The 6,246-nt window shown below is 41.9% G+C and overlaps 1 protein-coding gene and 1 non-coding gene across 5 annotated transcripts in view; both read left to right on the top strand.

Annotated features, from left to right (window-relative positions):
* The window catches only part of LOC104993472 (protein farnesyltransferase subunit beta), an 82,275-nt gene that overhangs the window by 12,311 nt on the left and 63,718 nt on the right, over positions 1-6,246 (top strand). The gene's annotated exons all lie outside the window — the stretch shown is intronic.
* Positions 4,915-4,987, top strand: TRNAG-CCC. Its single transcript has one exon. It is a non-coding gene; the product is annotated as a tRNA-Gly (tRNA).

Genomic DNA, 6,246 nt, shown 5'->3' with positions numbered 1-6,246 from the left:
AATAAAGTCAGCCGCTGTCAGCCCCAAGAAGTGATGGGACCGGATGCCATGATCTTAGTTTTCTGAATGTTGAGCTTTAAGCCAATTTTTTCACGCTCCTCTTTGACTTTCATCAAGAGGCTCTTTAGTTCCTCTTCACTTTCTGCCATAAGGGTGGTGTCATCTGCGTATCTGAGGTTATTGAGATTTCTCCCGGCAATCTTGATTCCAGCTTGTGCTTCATCCAGCCCAGTGTTTCTCATGATGTACTCTGCATATAAGTTAAATAAGCGGGGTGACAATATACAGCTTCCCTGTCCTTCATCATCTCTTGGAGTTCGCGCAAACTCATGTCCATTGAGTCGGTGATGAATTCTTTTCTCTTAGAGGGGAAAAAAAAAGAATACTCCTGAAGCAATCATAGAATGACTCACAAGAGCATATAATGAAGTGCTCAATTCTGACTGCATTGTGCGAGGTTTCAGGGAGTGGAAGCTGATCTGTTGTGGGCTGAGGGAGTCAGAACAACTTCATGGAGGATGTGGATGGGGTCGGGCTGTAAAGATGGAGTTTGAGGGACAGCCATGCCAGTTTGAGGAGCCCTTAAGAGGGAAGACTTACAGGTTGGCTGTGGTAGGGAATTAGGTCAACGGATAAGGCGGCTGATCTAATGGTAGATGGGGAAGAGGGGAAGGTAGAATGGGATGAAGAGAGCCAGGCCAAAGAGCTGGCCGCAAGTGACAGGCATTGTACTGCTGCAGATCCTAAAGGAGGGAGCACTGGGAATCCAGGGGCGAATCCTCGACTCCTGCTGATGACATGGTTCAAGTTCTAGTCTCTGAAAGATTATTAAATGGAAGTGGAACAAGTTCCTACATATGGTCAGACTAACTAGTTTTTTATGCTTCTGATAAAAGGAACCAGAGCTTTGCTTGTTAAATGCTTAGTAGGCTAGTTATGTGAATCAATTTTATTTTATTGAAATTCAGCATATATCACATTGCTCAACTATAAGAAAGTGCAAGTATCAAAATCTCCCAGTTTTCCTTTTAAAAAGCTCCCTGAAGTGCTTTTTGGAGTATACTTGTATGCACGTACTTGTAGGAGCTGAAGCTCCAATCCTTTGGCCACCTGATGGGATAAGCCAACTCATTGGAAAAGAGCCTGATGCTGGTTGGGAAAGATTGAGGGCAGGAGGAGAAGGGGATGACAGAGTATGAGATGATTGGATGGCATCGCTGACACAAGAGACATGAATCTGAGGAAACTCCAGAAGATAGTGAAGGACAGGGAAGCCTGGCGTGCTGCTGCCCATGGTGTCGCCAAGAATTGGACCCAACTTAGCAACTGGACAACAAAACAAACCAAAAGCCTACTGACAAGATTTACATTTTAAATTTAGGTATCAAAATAAATAAATAAATTTAGGTATCTATACTATTTAAAATCACATTATTAAAATCACACTAATTTAGAAATATTGTTCTTTCTCCTCCTCATATTTATAAAACATTGTCTTCAAATTCTTAATATCCATCTTTGACCTTAATGTTTTTATTATCATTGGAGCTACATCTTAGATCTATGAATATGTTTTTCTTTTTTTAATTAATTTTATTTTATTTTTAAACTTTACATAATTGTATTAGTTTTGCCAAATATCAAAATGAATCCGCCACAGGTATACATGTGTTCCCCATCCTGAACCCTCCTCCCTCCTCCCTCCCTATGAATATGTTTTTGCAGGCCACACTTTTAGTTTTTCGAGATACATCCCTTTTGAATATGGAAAAGATAACTGAATATTTTATCACAAGTTACAATTATTATTATTTTACGATGTGTCCAGTTGGTGCATATCTTTGATCTTCACAATTTAAACACTTTATTACTTTTTAAAGGGATCTTTGAAAGGGTTTACAGTGGCAGTTTACACATGGAAGTGTGAGCTCATATCCCCAGGCATTTAAATGTGTGTTTGTCTTCTTTCATTGATACCATCAGCTGACCTCTGTAGACAGCGGAAACCAACCTTAACTGAGGTTCTTCTAGGCTGATGTATCAACCCCAATTGGTTCATATTTAAAATAAAGAATTGAAAGAACTCCCCACAGCAAGAGTTACTTTGTAAGTATTTCCTATAAGGTGACTTGTTTTTTCTGAGGGATAATTGTTTTAGGATGAATCCTTTTCTTATATTTAATCTATTAATGGTTCTTTACCACTTCTTCAGTATTTGTGTGAATCTCAGGCAGCAACTCTGCTTTCTGGAATGGGCCTTCTCTGGGAGAGAGGGGGAGATGTAGGGAGCAGGGAAGTGATGATCTATGATATGAAAGTTGGTGCAGCATGAAATTTGCTTTAGATAGAAGCTGTGAAAGAAAAAGTACCAAATGTATGAGTTGTTTTTTTTTAACCACTCAGCTATGAATGGAAATTATTCTGTGCTTCCCATTGAACTTCTAGAAAAATTCCATGAGCTGTCTTTTAAACAGAGCTGTCAAGAATGCAGGCGGATGGCTAGATCTGCATTTGTATTGCCATGGCACCTAAGTCTTGGGGACTTGGGGGCAGTCACTGCATCTCTGACCCCAAGATTCTCACGTAGTCTCTCCTTTGTTGAAAGCCACAAACTGATACACATACTAGTTTATATCGTGTACATAGACTATGCACACACACGTGTATATTTAACAGTTCATATTATATAAAGTTACATGTGCCTGTGCTGCTGCTAAGTTGCTTCAGTCATGTCTGACTCTGTGCGACCCCAGAGACGGCAGCCCACCAGGCTCCCCCGTCCCTGATATTCTCCAGGCAAGAAAACTGGAGTGGGTTGCCATTTCCTTCTCCAATGTGGGAAAGTGAAAAGTGAAAGTTGAAGTCACTCAGTCGTGTCCGACCCTCAGTGACCACATGGACTGCAGCCTTCCAGGCTCCTCCGTCCATGGGATTTTTCCAGGCAAGAGTACTGGAGTGGGTTGCCATTGCCTTCTCCTGTATATCCATTTAAATATATAGTAGGGAAGGAAAAAATCTTTTCCAGTACCCAGCTTAGATTCTCCATATGGGGCCCTGTAAATTAGACTGATCAAAAACAAATTAACAAGAGAAAAATAAACAAATTTATTGACATGTGCATTGTGTATGTACACATGGGAACACCCATTGAAAGGGTAATTATATGTCCTTATATGCCACCTTAGGCTAAAACAAAGAAAGGGTTTTAGGCTTTGGGGCTGGGGAGACAACTCATGGGAACGATCCAGGAAAAGTATGGTAAACAAGAGTTGTTTAGTTAGGTTTGCCATTCAGATTTAAGTCAGTGCCTTCGCCATTGATTAGAGTTGTTAGGAGTCCTCCACCCCCTGGTATGGAGAGGGAGACATCTTTACAAAAGGAAACTTAATGCCTTGTTTTTATTTATTTTTATTATTATTTTTTTTAATATAAATTTATTTATTTTAATTGGAGGCTAATTACTTTACAATTGCCTTGTTTTTAGAGCTTTTTCTTCATCTCCTGGTTATCAGTGGCCTTTAGCTTAAAATAATCCATATACCAAAAAGGCCTGTTTTGGGATGGCATATTCTGGGACTTCTCAATATGTGTAATCTGACTTCAGTAAACTTAAAACCATTCTGTCCATAGAAACGCTTAGCCTGTGCCCTGTCAGAAGCAGGGGTAAACTTTTGACAAATGAGTAGACTTAACTCCAAACTCTTATGTTCCCTTTTTGCAATATCCTAAGTGACCAATTGCCTCATGACTGGAGAAAGTGAGGGATGTATTGTTAGGACTAAGTTATGTTGTACATTAAAGAGGTTTGGGAGGGCAGACAAGGGTTTCTCTAGGTATATCTCCATTGCAGAGTTAGGATTGCTGGGTTGTAGGGTCTGTGTCTTTTCAGTGTTATTACCTGCTACTGTGTTGCCCTCCACAGTGGCTCTAGCAATTTAAGCATTAATTAGTGGTGTACTACTGGAGAAGGCAATGGCACCCCACTGCAGTACTCTTGCCTGGAAACTCCCATGGACGGAGGAGCCTGGTAGGCTGCAGTCGATGGGGTCGCTAGAGTCGGACACGACTGAGCAACTTCACTCTCCCTTTTCACTTTCATGCATTGGAGAAGGAAATGGCAACCCACTCCAGTGTTCTTGCCTGGAGAATCCCTGGGACAGAGGAGCCTGGTGGGCTGCCGTCTGTGGGGTTGCACAGAGTCAGACACGACTGAAGTGACTTAGCAGCAGCAGCAGTGGTGGTGTACTACAATTAGTGGGACTTCCCTGCTGGCCCAGACGGTAAAGTGTCTGCCTACAATGCGGGAGACCCGGGTTCCATCCCTGGATCGGGAAGATCCCCTGGAGAAGGAAATGGCAACCCACTGCAGTCCTCTTGCCTGGAAAATCCCATGGATTTTCTGGAGCCTGGTAGGCTACAGTCCATGGGGTCGCAAAGAGATGGACATGACTGAGCAAGTAATTAGCGGAGTTCTATTTTGCCATCACCCTCTCTGAGACTTTATTGTCAGCAGTCTTAATTTGGAAAATATAGTATCTTTTACATACGTTTCAAATATCTTCCTCTAGGCTCTTGTTTGCCTTTAATCTTGCTTATTTTTATGTTCTTCTTTGTCTTTTTCCTTATAGTTTAGGCTTTTAGAAGAAATCTTTGTCTATCCCAAGAACATAAAGATATTCTCCTATATGCTGTTTTAATCACTTGACTCAAGTTTTTCATATTTGAGTTTAATCAACCTGGATTTTACTTATTTACTTTTGGGATGTGAGGTCGGAAGGCAGTTTTTATTAGCGACACTTACTGTCCATGTTTTTTCCTTTAATATTGGATTTTCCCATCTCTGCCTTAAACCATGTTTTCGTATGTATATGGGCTGTTAGGAATTCTTTAATGAAAAATGCTGCTAAAGGGACTTCCCTGGTGGTCCAGTTGCTAAGACTCTGTACTCCCAATGCAGGGATCCCAGGTTCAATCCCTGGTCAGGGAACTGGATTCCACATGCAGTAGCTAAACACAACTAAGACCTGACCCGGCATGGCAAAAAAAAAAAAAAATGCTACCAGAGGACACTTCCTGAACATTCTAGCACAGTAATGCTGTGTGCCTGACCTTTGAATGATGCAGGTTACTACTGATAACATAGCTGCAGATCTGTGGGCCATTGGGAACTCTTTTCTAGTGATTTCATTTTCTAATGATTTCTTTTCATTTTCATTTATGATTTAAACTTAATTTTCCTTCATTACTTTGGAACACCTGATGTTAAAACAAGGTTTTCTAAACAAGGAATTGGCAGTGAGGGCTGCTGCTGCTGCTGCTAAGTCGCTTTAGTCATATCCGACTCTGTGCGACCCCATAGATGGCAGCCCACCAGGCTCTCCGTCCCTGGGACTCTCCAGGCAAGAACACTGGAGTGGGTTGCCATTTCCTTCTCCAATGCATGAAAGTGAAAAGTGAAAGTGAAGTCGCTCAGTCGTGTCTGACTCCTAGTGACCCCATGGACTGCAGCCTACCAGGCCCCTCCGTCCATGGGATTTTCCAGGCAAGAGTACTGGAGTGGGGTGCCATTGCCTTCTCCGGCAGTGAGGGCAGTGGTCTCAAATCGGGCTGACCATTAGAATCAGCTGGGGAGCTTTGGCCTCCCCATCCCCTCCTCCAGGGTTGTACCCCCAACCAATTAAAACAGAACCCCTGGGGGTGGGACCCAGGCATTGGTATTTTTAAGCTCTTTTAATAGGCAGCCAGGGTTGAGAACCCATGGTTCATAAAGGGTTCATAAAGGATCTCAGCCTTGATAGAGAGGAACGCCAGCTGGTTACAGAGACTCTGTCAACTCTGACCGCCCGCTGAATCTTGTACTCAAAGTATTAGGATATTTGTTCAGAAGAAATGTTTTACCTTGTCACCTTTGTTTACCCTTTACTAGTTAAGAAGAAGAAAAGTGTGGTGAGCAGTTGAAAAAAAAGATAGTTATAAATTAAGAAAGTCCTATTTGGAGTCAAACTCAAGCATCAGCCTCTGAGCTGAAATCCACTGTGACTATTAAAGAAAACCTTTTTGATCTATCAAACATAAGCATGCGTCAGAATCCTCTGGAGGACTTGTTAAAAAGAATCCTCTGGGTGGGCCCCATCCTAGTAGTTTCTAATTCGATAAATCTATGACCTGAAAATTTATATTTTTAACAAGCTCAGCTTGGTACACTGCCTCTGAGCTACTTGCTCTAAAGGTTTCTGTTGTGTTTTT

Source organism: Bison bison, unplaced genomic scaffold (genome assembly GCF_000754665.1).
Source record: "Bison bison bison isolate TAMUID 2011002044 unplaced genomic scaffold, Bison_UMD1.0 scf7180017864239, whole genome shotgun sequence".
Classification (NCBI taxonomy): domain Eukaryota; kingdom Metazoa; phylum Chordata; class Mammalia; order Artiodactyla; family Bovidae; genus Bison; species Bison bison.
This window is presented reverse-complemented; position numbering and strand designations above follow the sequence as displayed.